Raw genomic sequence first — 22,094 nt, forward strand, 5'->3', positions numbered from 1 at the left:
ATATTGCTATGCATCTACATAAATTGCCGGAGCCATCAATGTCCATTCTTCGGAAAGAATATTAAAAATATCCTCCCCACTAACTCTCTACCAAAACGTAGAGAGAGATTGATTGATTGATTATATGCCTTTATTAGGGCGGAGTTAGGACTCCTGGTCCTCTGTGCCACACAACCCTTTACAAAAGAAGACAAATTTTCATGAGAGAGAGAGAGAGAGTGAGTGAGAGACAGAGAGAGCGCGAGGAACATGGAATGAGTGTGTTGATGAGGAGAAGTAGGAGGATAGTGTTGATAAATAGTGCTAAAGAGTAATGAAAGAATTAATAGAAGTGAAAGACAGCGTGAAGGAAGATCCTGTAATGATGAAGGGGTGATGAAACGAGATAAAAACATTGTGAGCGAGAGAGTAGAATAATTCTTTTATTGAGTAGAAGGTGCGCGGTTGTGGAGAAGAGGAACACAAAAAAATAAATAGTGTAAACCAGTATAAGAAAGAGAAGAAGAAGAAGCTCAACCTACTCTCTCACTCTCTCAAATCAGCACAGATTCTGGTCTCATCGATAACACACACACACACGACCTTTGCTCGCACACACGCACGCACCCTTTCGCGCATGTGCATTCCAATCCGTCGTGGTTAGGAAGGAAAGGTGCAAGATACGAAGAAACGAAGGAGAGAGTGAGGGGGTGGACGAAATGAAGAGAAGGACTAGGAAAAGGATGGGAGAATCGACGAGGAAAGGAGAAGGACTAGGAAAAGGATGGAAGAAAGAGGAGCAAATTCCTTTGGGAGATGAACGCGGGTGTAGATAGGGTGAGGGGTGGAAAGGAATAGCTACCATGAAATTCACTTCTATCTGTCAGCATATGCTTCTCATTTACCCAATGCTGGAAGTCTGACGTGAATTTCTCTATGGAAGTGCCACAGGATGATATTATGTGAGTGGGATACAATGTTGTATATCTATATACAGTGTAGGACTTAGCTCTATGGTGCGGTGTAAAACTCTCGTTCCCACTAAAGACAGCACAGTTTCGAGCTGAAATGCCACAAAACGCCGTGATTACAGAGTTGGAAAATTGTTGCTTTCAGAGTTGAAGTGAGATGAAGTCTTGGAGAAGAATATTTTGAAATTACGTTCTTCTTCAATTCATGGTTTGATTTTGAATCTATAACTCTTACTCTAGGAATTTAAGCTAACTTCAACGTTTTCCGTTATAATTTCCACAACTGTACTCCTATAGTGAGATCCACGTTATAATGGCAGTGTTTAATTAACAATGGTATTGCTATCTTTGTCTATCATTCAACAAAGCGGATAGCGGTATCTCTTTCTCACTTTGCTCTGTTGCAGATCGTCTCTTAACAATGTATAATTAATAAATTCAATCAACAAACTATTTCATCTTAATCATGTAAACTCATTATGAAATTATTGAAGAATATAATTTATTGCTTGATGAAATATAATTGATTATTTTAAACGAGAATCATCAATAGACCAGTATCAGCTACCGTCTATAGAAGGCATTCAGTATCAATGTCTATAGAAGGCATTGACAAGACAGAAGATCGGCAACGTTTTTCTCCTATCTTTCTCAAAAAAAAAAAAATAAAAAAGAACTTCATTCTTCATTCAGTTCTTAAAAAAATAAAGGCAGCCATTCTATTCTATTCTATTCTCCACTGCTATTATAACGTGGACCTCACTATAGCATATCCAATATAGTCCACTTAATTATCATCTTATCATCAATAAAATGCTATATTACCAACACCTTCTAATAAAATTATCATATTCGCAGGTTATATATATATATATATATATAATATATATATATATATATATATAAGGTGATAATGGTATTCGTGTATGATAAAATTGATAATTATGATATCAGTAGGTGTTTCTAACATTAAGGCTGTGCAAAGGCTAAAAATAAACTTTCTACTGGTGATATTTTTCAAAGTTTTTCGATTTGTATATCATCAAGCTATAAAAATAGAAAAGTTTTCTCAGGAAAACATTTTCTTCCCGATCAATACTTTTTGAGATATGAGCGCCTAAAGTTTAAATTTTTGGAACAGAACATTTCAAATTCGGTAAGGTTCATCCATGGATTCAGAGGATAAATTCTTCACGGTTTTGTTGATTGAATAAACAAAAATCTTTTTAAAATATCAATTTTTGAGAAAGTTTTTCAATTACCCAAAAATGACCAAAAATAACTCAACCTGAAGTTATTCAATTACCCAAAAATGACCAAAAATAACTCAACTTGAAGTTATTTTTGGCCATTTTTAGTAAATTGAATAACTTTCTTATAAATTTATAACTTCAGAAAATTTTTGTTTTATTTAATCAAAATTACCATGAAGAATTCATCCTCTTAATTTCATGGATTTATTTATCTCTTACCAAATTTGAAATGTTCTGTCCCAAAAATGTTAACTTCAGGCGCTCATATCTCGAATAGTTATGATTGGAAAAAATTTTCCCTGAGAAAACTATTTCATTTTGATAGCTTGATGATATACAAATCGAAAAACTTTGAAAAATATCACCAGTAGAAAGTTCATTTTTAGCCTTTGCACGGTCTTAATCATTGGAGTGATGCCCTAATGTCAAAGAGTGAGTGATCACATTCAGAGTAATATTCAGGTAATTCCATAATCTCTATTACATTAATATTTTGCGAACTTTTTCATTCATTAAAGCTTATGATTTATTAGTATAGCTATCTTCTCTTCTTCTCGTGAGACAAAGTATTTTGCAAGCATATTCATTTATTAAGCTTATGACTTATTAGTGTAGCTATCTTTCCACGAGTCTTCCTTGCTATCTTTCTTGCGGGCTACTGGATTATGATGGAAGTAACTACGAAACATCCTAATGTATATTGAAAACATTATGTTAAGAAAAATCTCCATAAAAACATGAAGTTCTTTGTTGGAACCCGTAGAATCACTTGGGTCCAGTTACAGGAGGAGAACAACTGCACGATAACTGTTTACAGTGGCGAGGTCGACCTCCATCAATACCGGTATCATTATACCGTACCGATACCGGTATTACATACATTTACTCCAACGATACCGGTACAGTATACTGCCACACTAATATCCACTATATATAGGCACTATAGATCAAGTCAGTCAGTAGAAAGAAGCCAATTGACGATTATGACACTCGTGTTTCGTTCAACTCAACAATTCCTCCCCCGCCTTACGATAAATATATACTGACTGAACAAACTTTATGCTATGTATACTCTATGTATAGATATAGTTGTAAATTAGAGATTGTAGAACCAATGCTATGTATACCCTATGTATAGATATAGTTGTTTTGTTGCCTGCTACATATTCTGTATCATTTTGCCGACAACTTTTTTCCGCAGCAAAACAGGTTTCAGTGATTTCTCCTGTTGCTACGCGGTGCTATGCAGTGCGGTCTTCTTATCGCAACACTACTTGAAATTCGAGATGTGTTCAAATGTGCGCATGCGTACTTATGCTAGTATGTGGATGATCTGATTTGGATTAGTACTGTTTCAAATACACAAAATTGTGAGGTTTACGTGATAAATGAATGGGTAGAGTTTTATTGTCAGTGAACATCACAATTTGATAGCTAATACTTTATTACTTTGTAACATACATTTAATTAAACATAATACATATTATGATATATTATATAATTATTATGATATTATATTGATAATAGAAGTGGACATATTATATGACTAGCCGTCAGGCTCGCTTCGCTCGCCATATCCGTCTAGCCGGATAAATAGATTACCATCTGACTTGGAGTGATCATATTGATTTACTGTGCAGCAAGTTATCAAAGTCTATATATTTGTTGAAGACTCTAAAATATCATGTTCCATTCAACTATGTTTTAAATGTGTATTATGCTTTGTTTCATTCCCACTTGAGTTACAGTGTTATTCTGTGGGGAAATTGTTCACGGGTGTCTGAAGTTTTGGTTCTGCAAAAAAAAAGCGATAAGAATAGTAACTAACTCAAATGTGAGAGCTCACTGCAAACCGCTATTTGTCAAAACTTGAGTCACGTTGCTTTTGTATATAAAATTGAAGGAAAGAAACATTGATTGTAATATTAATGTGCACAATCATAATACGAGGAGCTATAGAAATGTACATATTCATCAAGTAAGGCTATCGAGGACTTTGAGAAGCCATTTTAATGTGGGAATAAGACTTTTTCGCCCCACTTGGATGTAATGAGCTGGTTTACATGCGTCATATGGAGGCCGAAAGTGATTGTTTTCTGACCAGGCCGGTAAAATTTTTACGGCCCTAGGGCTGTAAAATAACCTTGAAGTCAGCTGATTCCGATTTGATGTGAACGTGTTTACAAAATGTTTATGAAACGGAATCGGTTTATGCTTCTAGAATTGAATAAAGTTTTTGCAATAAGATACTATCATTTTATTTGGATGAATGAAATACAATAGATATTATAACTATTCAAATTCAATTTTCAGAGTATAATAGAATCTAACCTCAAACCTCCTAGTAAAGGTTTTATCACGGAACATGGTGGATAAACGGAATCATTTTATGCTTCTAGAATTCAATAAAGTATTCTGTAATAATATACTATCATTTTTTTTAAATGAATAAATACAGATAAATATAAACTATTCAAATAATTCGATTTTCAGAGAAGGATAGAACTTCCAACCTAAACTTCCATTGACATTCAGATCACATCAGATTGGCCAAATTTCAAGTGTTCCAAATTTCAGCTGATCAAAAACTTTTTCAAGTGTGATAAACCAGCTGATCAAAAACTTTTCATTATTTGTGTTTATCATTCAATAATTAAAATATTTATAATAATATCATCTTATTGTCATTTGGAAGAATAAAATGTATAAACTCAACCTCTTACATAATAGAACATAATCTTGTAGGTTATTTAGACAATCAGAATAAAAAATAAAAATACTTGGACAATTTCTTGATATTCAGATTACCTCAGATTTGCTAGAGCTATGACCTTCCACTTTTGCTTTCGGAAGTGCTTATAATAGACAATGAGGATAATTATTATTCTCATATATATATTGTTTATTTTTCTGTGTGGCGAAAAATAACGTTCTCACCATGGGCAAAAATGTTTTTCCGGCTCTCAATCTTTTCTAGTCCTCGGCCTATGGCCTCGGACTTGAAAACCGATTTCGAGCCAGAAAAGTCTCATTTTCGGCCCTAGGTGCGAAATATACTATTTAATCATTTGCCATCATATGTCAGAGATCTACCTTATCCTAGTTTCAGAAAGGCAATAAACAAATTCCTAAGTGACAACCCATTTTATAGTTTGACTGAATTTTATGAAAACTCCTTCAATTAATGTTTGTCTTATAAAATACTGTATATTATAGGACCTACTAGTATGTGTATAAGATTATATTTCTTATTTATGAGTTACCTAGATGGTATAAATTTGTATTGAGTGGGTCTCCACCCAAATTATTAATGTAATGTTTTTTTTTTTTTTAATTCTCTGACATTGTCTAATGCATTTTTGTAATTGTTCTTTGACAAAAATAAATTATTATTATTATAGCCATGGGGCTCCGCCCCCTGGACCCCTGAATGGATCGTCCAAGAATGAGATCAGCAGACTCGCTTCGCTCGCCTGCATTTTTCATTTGAGCATTTTTATCATATGTTAGAACGATCCAGTCATGGGTCATGGGTCCAGACTAGTCTGGCTTAACGGATATGGCAAGCGAACGAGCCTGACGGCTAGTAATTAAATTCCCAGGAACAGCTCTGATTGAAGTAGCAGTGCCCAATCAATTTTTCCGCGATAAATGCATTTCAATCTTCAACTTGGTGCCAACCTAACAAAGTCACTCAACTTAATGCCAACCTGACAAAATTATTAATTAGTTACCTGTTAAAAACTGTTCGAAGAGGTACTCTCTCTAGATTATAGTTCTATATTAACATATGGTATGGCCCTTTTTCAATTATAATTAAGAGAATGATGAATATACATGCTGGAAGACGAACTTTAACCCTTGAAAACCACCCTTAGAGTTGAAATATTGCCAAAAGATTTCTTAGTGCGCCTCTAAAGGGCCAACTGAACATACCTACCAATTGAACGTTCTTGGTCCGGTAGATTTTTAGTTCTGCGAGTGAGTGAGTGAGTGAGTGAGTGAGTCAGTCAGTCAGTCAGTGAGTGAGTGCCATTTCGCTTTTATATATATATATAGATGACTAGCCGTCAGGCTCGCTTCGCTCGCCATATCCGTCTGGCCAGGGGGCTCCGCCCCTGGACCCCCGACTATCGTCCAAGAATGAGATCATTCACTTCGCTCGCCTGCATTTTTCATTTGAGCATTTTTATCATATGTTAGGACGATCCAGTCGGTGGTCCAGACTACACGTCTGGCTTAATGGATATGGCGAGCGAAGCGTGCCTGACGGCTATTAATATAATATTCCTAGGAATAGCTCTGATGAAGTAGCAGTGCCCAATAAATTTTTCGCGATAAATGCATTTCAATCTTCACTTGGTGCCAACCTAACAAAGTCAACTCAACTTAATGCCAACCTGACAAAATTATTAATTTAGTTACCAGTTAACAACTGTTTCGAGAGATACTCCTCTCTAGATTTAGTTCTATATTAACATATGGTATGGACATTTTTCAATTATTATTAAGAGAATAAGAAGAATATACATGCTGGAAGACGAACTTTAAACCCTTGAAAACCACCCTTAGAGTTGAAATATTGCCAAAAGATTTCTTAGTGCGCCTCTAAAGGGCCAACTGAACATACCTACCAAATTTGAACGTTTTTGGTCCGGTAGATTTTTAGTTCTGCGAGTGAGTGAGTGAGTGAGTGAGTGAGTCAGTCAGTCAGTCAGTGAGTGAGTGCCATTTCGCTTTTATATATATATATAGATGACTAGCCGTCAGGCTCGCTTCGCTCGCCATATCCGTCTGGCCAGGGGCTCCGCCCCTGGACCCCCGACTATCGTCCAAGAATGAGATCATTCACTTCGCTCGCCTGCATTTTTCATTTGAGCATTTTTATCATATGTTAGGACGATCCAGTCGGTGGTCCAGACTACACGTCTGGCTTAATGGATATGGCGAGCGAAGCGTGCCTGACGGCTATTAATATAATATTCCTAGGAATAGCTCTGATTGAAGTAGCAGTGCCCAATAAATTTTTCCGCGATAAATGCATTTCAATCTTCACTTGGTGCCAACCTAACAAAGTCAACTCAACTTAATGCCAACCTGACAAAATTATTAATTTAGTTACCATTAACAACTGTTTCGAGAGATACTCCTCTGATTATAGTTCTATATTAACATATGGTATGGACATTTTCAATTATTATTAAGAGAATAAGAAGAATATACATGCTGGAAGACGAACTTTAAACCTTGAAAACCACCCTTAGAGTTGAAATATTGCCAAAAGATTTCTTAGTGCGCCTCTAAAGGGCCAACTGAACATACCTACCAAATTTGAACGTTTTTGGTCCGGTAGATTTTTAGTTCTGCGAGTGAGTGAGTGAGTGAGTGAGTGAGTCAGTCAGTCAGTGAGTGAGTGCCATTTCGCTTTTAAATATATAGATAGATTAATATACGTTGGACATAGTGAAAATAGTAATCACATTAAGAAAATTAGACACTGGACTTTATAAAAGCTGATATTGTATTCTGACATTGTATATTGTATTTTATTTATAATGAATGTTGTATGTGACTTGGCTTATGTACTGATGTACTTTGGCTTAAATAAAATCATTGAATCATTGAATTAAGGATAACATCTACTCATAGTTGATTAGGTTAATTTCCGAAAAAATGCTATTTATTTGTAGTAAATTTCATATATTGTATTTTTGAATATTATGTGCATTCTATTGATTAGGTTGTTAATTGTATATTAATGGGAATAAAATTTATTTGTATTTGTATCAGATAATGTACAATACAATAAAGTTACAGCTAATATAATTTACAATACAATGCAATTACAGTTTAGTTATGTAATTACCACATAATATAACATGGAGTACGTAGACTATACCATAGAGAAACAATAGCGTAAGTAAATATCCCATGGTTTAGGGCGTTTATGTCGCAACTTTCACTGTTATCTCAAGCCGATTACTGTCGATTATTGTAGATTTTTACTGTTTTGACCGGGTAAGAGTGTATGAACGGCACAATATGAGAGACTACCAGCTTCATAAAGCTTCACAGGAAAGAACTACGTGGACTATAGGCTTGAGCAGAGAAAACTTCTATAATTCCTCTTCTTCTTGTATTCCGTGGCTTGAGATAACAGTAAAAGTTGCGACATAAACGCCCTATACCATGGGATATCTACTTACGCTGTTGTTTCTCTATGACTATACTCCGTACAAAATTACTTCAGACTTGGAGGAATTAGTGGCAACAGAAATGGATGGAGATCAGCCAATTACAGTGATGATTAGTCATAGGAAGAAGCGCAGTTGCCAACTTGACGATTAGACTCAGTCGACTAAGCGCTTCCACAGAGGAAATATCCGTATGCGTATTATGAGCGCTTGAATACTCACTGGAAATTTGAGAACGCTGGCCGGTTCAAAACGGCAACATATCCGCCGTTGCATCTCTGCCGCTGTGTGCTACCTCTGCTGCGCATGTCCATCCCAAGTGATAAGTAATTTTGTACAGAGTATAATAGAAATCAGCTTACTAGGGGTGCCTTCCAAAGCCCCCCTTAATTTGAAATACACCCACACCCGTCTAGTTCGCCATCAGAGAGGGGTCCACATTTACACTCCTACATCAAACCATCAATCAATCAATTAATCAATCTATTTAGCCTGGCGATATAGTAGTCCTTGCGGCTACGTCACAAAATATTTTATAAAATTACAATACATAATGAAATCATAATTATGTCAAAATACATAATAAAATCAATAATAACAAATCCTTAAAATGGATAAAGACAAGAATATCAATCAATCAAACTAGATAATTGTACACGATTTTGTAATGAGGTATGAAAAAGTAAGCAAAGATGCTACACACACACACACACTGACAGTGTTATACACTCATTTTGAATTTGCTATTCTTGTTTTATTGTAAAACAATCTTCCAAGAATGATCAATAATAAAGCATTCGATATACACTTAGAAATGCCATATCCTCTCTCATATAATATTATCCTTTTTGAAATTTCAGGACATATTTTCAAAATATTATCAGCTGTGCTAATAATGAAGTTGTGTTTCTTTTCTGGCTCAAAATTTTGCAAAATTACTCAAAAATTTGAGTGAAATATTTTTATTTTTAAATATCAAAATTCAAAATTTTTAGTTTAGTCATTAGTTTTGAAGTGGAAATTCGACTTTCTGAAGTGAAAGTGAAATCTCAACCTTATTCTTTTTTGAAACTTTTATTTGTAAAAATTTGGGAGAAGACAGTTTTGGGCTATGCCTGTTGTCTTCTCCCAATCAAATTATTATATGTATTATAATTATGATCTGTAATTGCCAATGAAATGAAATAAATAAAATGATCTCACGGTTCAATAGAACTGACTGACAATGACAACTCAATAATCACAATGCATCTCATAGTATAAGCTATGGTAATATTGACGATAATATATATTGCTGTGGTTGGTTTTTAGAGCTCTGTTTTTAGAGATACCCAGAGCCTCTGGTTGCTCTTCTTTGAGAAGATAATGTGTTCTGTACAGTCTCTGTCTCTGCTCTGTGGTGCTCTGTGTTCTGTACTGTCATGTCTGTAGTCTGTTGAGCTCTGTTATGAACTGCTTCTCTGTACCATGTTTGAAAGCATTAGGTTCTCTGTACAGTCTCTGTCGATGCTCTGTGGTACTCTGTATTGTTCTGTCTGTAGTCTGTTGAGCTCTGGTATGAGCTGCTTCTCTGTACCTAGCCTGAAAGCATTAGATGCTCTGTACAGTCTCTGTCTATGCTCTGTGGTGCTCTGTAACAATGTGCTATGCTGTCTGTAGACTGTTGAGCTCAGTCATGAACTGCATCGACGGAAGCAGTAGGCTACGTGGGTGGAGAGAGGAGACCCACCAGATCACCTTGTTCTCTCAACACTCACAACGATTTCACTCTCTCTCTCTCTTACTCTCCATCTCTTTAACATCATTCTCGTTCTTTCAACTACTACTCTTCCTCCCACTTATAACCTCCACCCGCTCCTCAACCTTTCTTCTTAAAACTCCTTCTACTCCACCCCCTCCGGCTCCGACAGTCCACCTACACCACCAGCTCTTCCTCCTTCTAATATTTATCCTCCTCCTCCTCCTTATACTCCTCCAATTCCATTCTTCTTCCTCCACCTACACCTCCCCTCATTCTTCATCATCCTTCTTATCCTTTGCCTCCTCATACCCCCCTCTTCCTTTGTCAATTCCATTCTTTCTTCTCTCTTCTAACACCTCTACTCCTTCCTTTTTCTCTTTTCCTTCTCTTTCTCCTCCTTTTCTTCCCAATATTTTCCCCTCTTCCTCTCCCTGCTTCTTGCCATCCTCCTATTCACTTCTCTCATACTGCTCTCTCCATCCTTCTCCTGCTCGTAATCTTCCTTTTTCTCCTCCTTCAACACTCTTCTATCATCTACATCATCTTCTCCATCACCTATACTTGATATCTCTGTACTCTTTCTTTCTACCATATCTCTCCACCATCTTCTACTTCTAATTTCCACACAAAAACATACAAACGGACATTGAAATCCTACACATTCTTCAAAAAAGCCAGAGACACCTAACACTAGAACAATACGAAATTTATAAACACCTCAAGAATGACAGATCCAACTTATTAAATGATCAACCTAACTTCAAATCAAATATAATATTTTCCCATATTTTGGCCACACAGTCCAACCCATAAGAGCAAGCGCCCCTGGCTGATGAAGCTCCTCTTCAGGAGTGAAATGCATTCCTCAATACTCCAACAAAAGTAAGTGTTTTCTCAAATATTTACAAGTAACACAGTGTCTAAACTACAAGAGAGTTCTAATTTCCGTTATTACATACTTTACACGCTATTTTAATTTGGTTGAAATTTAGGCTCATCTCCGGGAGCTGAACAAAAAATCATGTAATAAATTTTTTGTGGGAAACAAATTAAAAACTTCAACACTTTTGAAACTATAAATTTCCGTTATTACATACATTCGTCATTCATATTTTATTTCTCACCTTCATACTTTTATCATTTACTTCCATCTCTTCTATTTAAAATCTCTACCCTCAGTAAAATTCTCTCCTTCCTTTTCTTAATCGAGAATACATCACCGTCCTCTTTTTCTTCATAACTTTATTGATATTTGTTTATTTCTTTAATATATTTGAATTCATATTTTTAATTTGCATCCTTTCCCATCCATCCAATTCTCTCCTACATGATTCCTACAGTATTTCGTGAGCACCAGTAGGCCACTATCACCTCTACAGTACTAGTAGTTCTGTGAACAGTAGACCTCGCGCTCAGTGAGTTACATTGACTGTTGTTATGTTTTCTCAAAAATTAATAAATAATTGATCAATTGAAAATGTCGAGAAAAAATCCTAAATAAACATAGAGCTTTCTGTCCTATATCGTACCGTGACGTGTCGTCCCGGAATGTGAGTGTGAGCGCCGTTATCAGGTCTAGCTGCAACTGTCTACAACGTTGATGGAAACATACATTTTCAAGATGTTCGATGTTTTTGACGGGTAGTATTATGATGGAAGGATACAATTTTCAATATGTTCGATGTTTTTGAACGGTTAGTATTATAGTCAACTCTCTACTAACGTTAATGGAAAGATACATTTTCAAAATGTTCGATGTTTTTGAACGGGTAGTATTATAGTCCTCTAGACAGCTGATTTATGATGAATAATTATTCTATAGTCTGATTTTTACGGTAATATTGGCGTATGAAGGAGGCTCCTTTTTCCTTTGTGTGTGTGTGTGTGTGGTGTGTGTGTGTGTGTGTGTGTGTGTGTGTGTGTGTGTGTGTGTGTGTTGTGTGTGTGTGTGTGTGTTGTGTGTGTGTGTGTGTGGTGTGTGTGTGTGGTGTGTGTGTGTGTGTGTGTGTGGTGTGTGTGGTGTGTGTGTGGTGTGTGTGTGTGTGTGTGTGTGTGTGTGTGTGTGTGTGTGTGTGTGCGCGTCTGTGTATACGATATCTCATCTCCCAATTACGGAATGACTTGAAATTTGGAACGTAAGGTCCTTACAATATAAGGATCCGACACGAATAATTTCGATCAAATGCAATTCAAGATGGCGGCTAAAATGGCGAAAATGTTGTCAAAAACAGGGTTTTTTGCGATTTTCTCGGAAACGGCTCCAACGATTTCGATCAAATTTATACCTTGAATAGTCATTGATTAGTTCTATCAACTGCCACAAGTCCCATATCTGTAAAATTTCAGGAGCTCCGCCCCATCTATGCAAAGTTTGATTTTAGATTCTCAATTATCAGGCTTCATATACAATTTGAACAAACAATTTTGAGTGGAATGGATTGAGCATGAGAATCTCTACAATTCATGTTCAGAAACATTTTCACCTAAAATTGAAAATAAGCTCGAAATTCGAGAAAGTAAGATTATTCAATTGCAAACTGTTGGCAACTGTTTATTCTATAAATCATTCACTATGAAGAGATAGCAGACTTCGTGTGTCTCCAGCGTTATTGTTCTGTCACCAGCTGGCTTGGATCTTTGAATAATTATATAGATAAAGAAAGGAAAAAAGGTGTTTAATATGGAGAAGTTCCACAATATCTCTGATAAAAGTGTTAAATTAATTATATAGACTTGAGATGTGCATGATCACTAGCGTCAGGTGATCAATTTTCATAACGGCAAGGAAAGTTGTGTGAGTGCACCACACCAAATTTTTTTATAAGTTTATATATGTTCGGATAGATGCGAATCCATTCAAAGCATCTGATTGTGAAATGCTCTACTCCAATCAGGTCTATGAGCGAATTTATGAATGAAGGTCATTGCCAAACGGAGTAAGGAGAGCTACTAGACCAGGATGGCACAGAGCTCCTGAAATTTTACAGATATGGGACTTGTGGCAGTTGATAGAACTAATCAATGACTATTCAAGGTATAAATTTGATCGAAATCGTTGGAGCCGTTTCCGAGAAAATCGCAAAAAACCCTGTTTTTGACAACATTTTCGCCATTTTAGCCGCCATCTTGAATTGCATTTGATCGAAATTATTCGTGTCGGATCCTTATATTGTAAGGACCTTACGTTCCAAATTTCAAGTCATTCCGTAATTGGGAGATGAGATATCGTATACACAGACGCGCACACACACACACACACACACACACACCACACACACACACACACAACACACACACACACACACACAACACACACACACACACACACACACACACCACACACACACACACACACACACACACAACACACACACACAACACACACACACACACACACACACACACACACACTGTGTGTGTGTGTGTGTGTGTGTGTGTGTTGTGTGTGTGTGTGTGTGTGTGGTGTGTGTGTGTGGTGTGTGTGTGTGTGTGTGTGTGTGGTGTGTGTGTGTGTGTGTGTGTGTGTGTGTGTGTGTGTGTGTGTGGTGTGTGTGTGTGTGTGTGTGGTGTGTGTGTGTGTGTGTGTGTGTGCGCGTCTGTGTATACGATATCTCATCTCCCAATTAACGGAATGACTTGAAATTTGGAACGTAAGGTCCTTACAATATAAGGATCCGACACGAATAATTTCGATCAAATGCAATTCAAGATGGCGGCTAAAATGGCGAAGTTGAATTTCTGACAATCTGCTTTCCTACGAAATAAAATCTCTACAAGTTTACTTTAAATTTATCGAATTTACTTATTTTAGCTATTATTCTCAGAGCAAAGTGTTTTGTTTATCATCCAACCCTATGTACACAAGAAAAACAAAAGTATTTTACGTTGACATTTAATTAAGTTGAATTCCTTCTCCATCAGTGGTTTGAGGTTCAGTTTATTGTCTGACTCTCTGCTTTCATAGCTGTCCACTTTAGAATTTAACCAACTTGAATTCACTCTTCATTCTCAAATCCATGAGTAGCTCATGAAAGAAAATTATGTCACATATTTGAGGCCGTGCGCCCATACGCTCAGGATGAGAAACTCATCTGCTTGAGATCTTTGTTGGTCCAATCCACAATGCACTCTCCAAACAATGAAATTCACCCTTAAACCATAAAATTACGGTATGTGATATATGAAAAATAAATATTATAAACTATGCTTTCATTCTTCTATGCTGTTGTACTCCAGGGGCCTATTTCACAAAGGTACAAGTATTGTTACCAACCATGGTTACGAACAAGTACTTGTAGTTACAAGTTTACAAGTAACTCACGTTTCACAAAAATTTATGATCTACAAGTTTACAATTTCACAAGTCTACAAGTACAATAGTAAACATAACCTATTTTAATGATAATTTCCTTTTTTCATTCTTTATAAAGGTTACTTGTACTTTTCGATAATTACATTGGAAATATTTGAAAGCAATATAATGTTTTTTGTACAGTCTACTTCATTTATTGCTGAATTTGTAACCTACACAGTATATGTACTCTGTATATAAATAGTATAATTATGTACTACATATAATGTATACTATATATACTGTGTATATATACTATAGTACACATAACCTATGAGGTAACACATTATTAACTATTTTCGAAATTTATTAAATTCAATTTTCCTGATGCATATATTTCCAAAATAATGAATTACAGAGGAATATAGGGCATTTTTGATTATTAGAAATATTTATTGAATATTTAAAATCATTTTAATGATCACTTGTAAATTCTTTACATACCTTTCCACTTCAGTAGAAATTTCATAGTTACGAACAAGTAATTTCGACAAAAATTGTTGGCTACAATGAAAAACTTTGTGAAACACTTGTTCGTAACAAGCAAATCACTTGTAAACTTGTAGAAATTCATTGTAACTACAAGTTTACAATTCTGCTTTTGTGAAACGCTTCTAATCAGCTGTTCTCCAAAACCATGGTTGGCAACAAGACTTGTAACCTACTTGTACCTTTGTGAAACAGGCCCCAGATCGAAGCTCGGTGCCCCGACATTCTAAGTATTATCTCTTTTGAGCAGTAAAATTGATTTGTCTGAGTTTTTCAACCGAGAGTCAAGCTGCACTTGTGTGGTATAGCGTAGCTATAACAACAATGACAGTGGCAGAGTGTGAGACAGATACGTGAGAGATAGTGCGGCGGCAATAAGACACATGAGAGTAACAGAGACAGTATGTGAGAGAGACACTGTGAGTGATAAGAGCGTCAGCAATAAGCCACGTGTGAGTGACAGAGACGGAATCAATGGCGTACATCAATGCATCGATCGAGCTTGCGCTTTCGTACGTCGTGCGGACGTCAATGAACCCCCCCACCACTCCATGAGCAAACATCCGTTCTAGTGCGTTGTGCGTAACGAACGTCCGTTAACCACTCTGCTTCAGTTGTGAGACTAGACCCAAGCTCTACGGACGATTTTTAACTTTTCGTTCTACTGTATTATTTTTAATTTCAGTGGTTTACCGTTCAACGTTTCTCGTTCACTGTAGTGAGACAACATAACTTCAGCAGAGAAGAAGTAGTTTTGCTTACAAAACTGCTGTATTTGTTTACAACAACTCTGTTATTAGGTAAGGGCAACTTTGAACAAGTATTATTTTAATGCCTAGGTGAATGATAATACAGAACATGAATCTAGTATTATCTATCTACAGATAAATCCGCTAAGATTTATCTATTAATCTATCTACTATTGATGACGATGTCGACATGGGCTCTGGCTGACAATAATTGAAAACTAATAGAGTATTAGCACAGAATACAGAATAATTATAGAAGTTTTCTCTGGTATTAGCATAGAGAAACAATAGCGTAGATATCAATAAGTAGACAAGTAATAAGTAGTAAAAAAATAATCAAAACACTCCGAAGAATAACAACATAGACTATATTGCTTTTCAAAAGCAAGCCAGGTCATGTTCATATTATGATATTCTATGGGCAGGATGAAGTAAAATCCAGAAGAACTGAACCCTTTCTATTATACCGTTTTGTCACCACTCTGTAGCAATTTGAACGACTAAGACTTGGTGCTAAGACTCACAGTTGGCAACCCTGAGTATACGCTGAAAAATTCCCAATCTGACAACAAGAGAGTTACATTACGAATCAGAAACTGAAACCATAGAGAAACAATAGCATAAGTAGATATCCCATGGTATAGGGCGTTTATGTCGCAACTTTTACTGTTATCTCAAGTCAATTATTAATTGTCGACAGCTGACTATTAGCTTGAGATAACAGTAAAAGTTGCGACATAAACGCCCTATACCATGGGATATCTACTTATGCTATTGTTTCTCTATGGTTTCCGTTTCTGATTCGTAAAGTAATTCTCTTGTTGTCAGATTAGGAATTTTTCAGTGTAGACTCAGGGTTGCCAACACTATGAGTCTTCAGCACCAAGTCTTAGTCGTTTAAATTGCTGAGTGACAAAACGGTATAATAGGAAGGGTTCAGTTCTTCTGGATTTTACTTCATCCTGCCTATAGAATATCATAATATGAACACAACCTGGCTTGCTTTTGAAAAGCAATAGTCTATGTTGTTATTCTTTGGAATGTTTTGATTAATTTTTGGATAATGGACACAAAGAACGGGAACATGAAATACTCTCACCCGTACAATATATTACTCTCCCGATATTTATTTATTTATTTATTCATGGAGACAACAGGTAGAAAACCCATTTTGCCTCCTCCACACTTTACAATAATTTCCAACATAATACAATTTTCAATAAAAAGAAGATAGTAAATATGAGAAAATAATAAATTATAAAAATAGCTAATTATAAAATTAAGAGAATGAAATAAGACGAAAAATAGAAGAAATATACAGTCGTATATAGAATAATAAGAATACATTAACTCAATTCAATAAGAAAAAAAAATGCACACATACCTCAGTAAACTATAATCATTACTAGTATATAGACAAGAGGAAAAAAGTGGCTGTGTAATGTACTACCACTAGCCTTTATGAGGATAATTGAATAAAAGAAATGCAAGCGCAAATCACGAAATGATGGACCACATACTAAAAGACTAAATCATATGAAATCCTTCGGAATTTGGAGAGGGAGAACCAGAAGATGTCCAAGTGCTCTGAATAAGTATTGAAAACTCTTTGAGCTCTACTTAAAGGAAAGTTATAATGTCTTACCGTTCTGGAGCGAGAAATATGAAATGAAAATCCAGAACGTCGAGCAATGGTATTTATATATATGTTAATTTTAGAAAGCAGGTAGGAAGAATCAATTTTATTATTTAACAGATTATACAGAAAAACAAGTAATTTAACATCACGTCTTACTTTCAGTGATTTAATATTGAACATACTTCTGAGGGAGTTGGTTGGGTAATCAAAGGGACAGAAAACCCTGTGCTTTTTAAAATACATACATCTCAAAAATTTGTTTTGCAAGCGTTCTAGATGGTGAATCTGTTAATTATGATAAGGATTCCATACTTCGCATGCATACTCTAATAGACTCCTCACAATTGATTTGTATAAGAGTAGCAGAGGTACCTCATCAGTGAAGGGCGAGCATGTCCTCAAAATGAAACCCATCTGTTGATTGGCACTGTTAACTATGTAATCAATATGTGAATTGAAAGAAAGGTCTGGGCTGAATATTACTCCAAGGTCCTTGAACGACTCCACCTTTTCCAATGGAATACCATTTATAAAGTATACACCTGCATGAGTGGAGGACTGCCGAGTGCAACTCATGAATTTACATTTATTCACATTCATTTTTAGTCCATTTTCATCACACCATCTAGACAGACTATCAATATCCCTCTGCAAATCATAGCAATCTCTTTGATAATTGATTTCTTTATATAACTTTACATCATCTGCATACAGAAGGCATGAAGATTCTCTGATGGTAGATGGTAGATCATTAATAACAAAAGAAATAGAAGTGGACCAAGGTTAGAGCCCTGAGGACCCCTGATGTACACTCAAAGCATTCTGATTTGAAATTGTGAATCTTGACATACTGTATTCTTGCCTCCAGATAACTCTGTAGAAGATTAACCATTGTTACACAAAATCCTAACACTTTGAGTTTCCGTATCAGAAGTCTATGATTTATGGTGTCAAACGCTTTTGATAGATCTGTAAAGATAACATCTGTACGACCTCCATGATCCAAAATTTGTGAAACCTCACTACTAAAAACTATAAGATTGGACACAGTCCAATATTAGCTTATATTGAATAAGCTAAGCCCCGGTTGCACAACAGCCGGTTAGATTTTAACCGTGATTAATTTCACGAGTATCAATAGTTGGTTATTAGAGATGGCTTTTTCGAAAAAGTGGGTTCTCGTGGAATTAACCATGATTAAAATTCAACCGGATTTTGTGCACTAAGTGTTGTGATTTTTTTATTGTGAGACTGCCAGATCCAGAGATATTCTCTTCAATGAGCATGATGCCCACACACCACATAAATTCTATGCTTGTGCATGGAAAAAGGTCTTTACTTCTTAAAATTCAAGTAGCCTATTCTTCTGGTCCAAAAATATAAACCAACGATCTAGTGAAATGTAATGTAGGCTACTGATTTGAAAATGTATATTACCCTTCTATGGATGCAAACTGATATAATTCCATGGATGCAATAATTGACATAACCTATGTATAGCCTTCTTCTTCTTGTTCTTCTTGTTCTTCTTCTTGTTCTTGTTCTTGTTCTTCTTCTTTTCTTCTTCTTCTTCTTCTTCTTCTTCTTCTTCTTCTTCTTCTTCTTCTTCTTCTTCTTCTTCTTCTTCTTCTTCTTCTTCTTCTTCTTCTTCTTCTTTTTCTTTTTGGGCAATAGCCTGTTTTTTCTTTTCCGATAATTGTATTGTTTGTGATAGCCTAATAAATACTTAATTCATTTCTGACTAATAATCAAAGGTTATTAGCTTATCATAGCCACTTAGCATACCCTAGTGCTCCCGAATAAAATACCACTTGCTATTCCTGACACTCCATTATTGTATTTCCTACATTTTTTGTGTGATTTTACAACTTAAATCTTATCAATCTTGTTAATTTTATAACTTTTTCAGTATGGACTTTTCGGTGAATACATTAATTTCGGCCGTGAGAAAACGGCCTCAGCTGTGGGATGTCGAACACAAATTGTATAAAGGGAAGCAGAATAAGAAGGAAGCCTGGGTTCAAGTGTGCGAAGAAGTATTCGAGAATTTCAAGGAAAGACCGAGAGATGAACAACTGATCATTGGTGAGGCATGATTATATGTTCCAAATTCAGTTCTACTAGTGTTATCTATATATATATATATATATATAATATATATATATATATATATATATATTATATATATATATATATATAATATATCTATATATATATAAAAGCGAAATGCACTGACTGACTGACTCACTCACTCACTCGCAGAACTAAAATCTACCGGACCAAAACGTTCAAATTTGGTAGGTATGTTGAGTTGGCCCTTTAGAGGCGCACTAAGAAATCTTTTGGCAATATTTTAACTCTAAGGGTGGTTTTTAAAGGTTTTAATGTTCGTCTTTTAGCATGTATATTCTTCTTATTCTCTAATAATAATTGAAAAATGTCCATACCATATGTTAATATAGACTATAATCTAGAGAGAGTACTCTTCGAAACAGTTGTAACTATAACTAAATTAATATTTTTGTCAGGTTGGCATTAAGGTGAGTTGACTTTGTTAGGTTGGCACCTAGTTGAAGATTGAAAAGCATTTATCGCGGAAAAATTGATTGGGCACTGCTACTTCAATCAGAGCTATTCCTGGGAATATTATATTACTAGCCGTCAGGCTCGCTTCGCTTGCCATATCCGTTTAGCCAGACGTTTAGTCTGGATCCCCGACTGGATCTTCCTAACATATGATAAAAATGCAGGCGAGAGAAGCGTGCCTGCTGATCTCATTCTTGGACGATCCAGTCGTGGGTCCAGGGGGCGGGGCCCCCTAGCTAGACGGATATGGCGAGCGAAGCGAGCCTGATGCCTAGTTATTAATAGGAGTAACAAAAATATGGATAGTGTAAAGCTGCGTTTACACCAAAGTTATTAACAAAATGTTTATTTTATCGTCCTTATAAAGTTTATTAGATTTAACACAAAGTTTGACAAACACATATGTTCATCATGTGTATGATAAGCTATGCTCAATCTAATAGAACCTAGAAGGAAGGAGAAATTTATAAGGTTAGCAAAAAAATACAAGAATCGGAAAAGAAAAAACAGGCTATCGCCTAAAACTTCTTCAATTTCCCAATTTAGTTTTAAATTGTCCAAATATTATAGGTTATGTCCAAAAAATTTCAAATTTGGATGGATTAATAATAAAAGTTTCTTAAAAATATGAAACAAACTATAAATTCACAAAATAAAGAATAGAAACACTTAATTTTGAGCTCGAAAATATCACATTCGTCTGAGATCAAGGCTCATCGAATTGGGATTATATTATATATTGAAAATTATATTTTGAAAGAAATTTTGGAGAAATGAACATTTTGTTAATAACTTTGGTGTAAATGCAGCTTTAGACAGAATATTTACATCATGATATGTACTTTCAAACAGTTAGCATACTTAAAAAAACAAAACATTGTTACCCAGTTAACCTATGCTGACAGTATTGAGTGAAACTCGCTAAATAAAGCTGTACAGACTGTCCGTGAGTGTACATACATTCTTTTCTACAACAAATAGAGTAGATAACAAAATATTGAATGAGATTTGTTTGAAATGGAAAAACCTGTTGCTATCTTGATAAAATAATGAATAATATTGTGAGTGATAGTTTTGTCTTAAAGGATCTCAGTTTGTAGAGGTGTAGCATTTCTTCCCAATACTTGATTAAATCTAGTTTGAAGATGTCCAGTACAGCAAATGATGAGAAGAGTAATTTAGAAGAATAATGTGGAAGAGTAATGTAAGTAATGTTGAGGTATTTCAAATACTTTACCTTTAAGTAAATCAGTAAGCATCGTAAGATGTAAGCTAAGATGTAAGCTAAGATGTAAGCTAAGATGTAAGCTAAGATGTAAGCTAAGATGTAAGCTAAGATGTAAGCTAAGTAAGCATCTGTGATGGATGTTTATAGAGTAATTCAGTTAGAGGAATTCTAATTTAACAGATTAGGATGAAATAACTACTTTTTTAGTTGGAGCGGTGTGTCCGTCCTATAATTACAAAATCGCTAATCCATAAAGATAACAAGTCTCCAAGAGAAGTTATTCTTCCACAAAAACTCAAGCTATCTGTGATTCATTCAAGGTATATGTTAAGCTTGATGTAAGCTTAGTAAGCATCTATGATGGATGTTTATAGAGCAATTCAGTTAGAGGAACTCTATTCAACAGGTTAGGATGAGATACCTTTTTTTTTAGTTGAAGTTGTGTCCTATTATTACAAAATCGCTAATCCATAAAGATAATACGTCTCCAAGAGGAGTTATTCTTCCACAAGACCTCAAGTTATCTGTAATATATTCTAAGTATATGTAGAGCTCTCAGCTTGCTAGATGTATATATCAGAATTATCCTCATATTCTGAATATAAAACATGTTGAGACCTGGACAATAATAATAACGCCTTTATTGATTGCAATAGAAATACAGGAAATTCATGAAAAATAGATAACAATAAATGAATAAATAACTTTTCATAGTCCTTCATTTTCCACTCTTTAATTTTTCGCTGGCTAATCCCAGGTCCATTGTTGACATTTGGGTGGGTTGGCAATATTCAGAGACTAGAACTTGGACAATATATAGGTGTTGCCAAATTGCAACCTTTTCATGCAATCCTATATGACTGGGAATACTCTATCCTATTCAACAATACAGTCAATGTAGGGTTGTCTCATTG

Source organism: Nilaparvata lugens, chromosome 1 (genome assembly GCF_014356525.2).
Source record: "Nilaparvata lugens isolate BPH chromosome 1, ASM1435652v1, whole genome shotgun sequence".
NCBI classification, from domain to species: domain Eukaryota; kingdom Metazoa; phylum Arthropoda; class Insecta; order Hemiptera; family Delphacidae; genus Nilaparvata; species Nilaparvata lugens.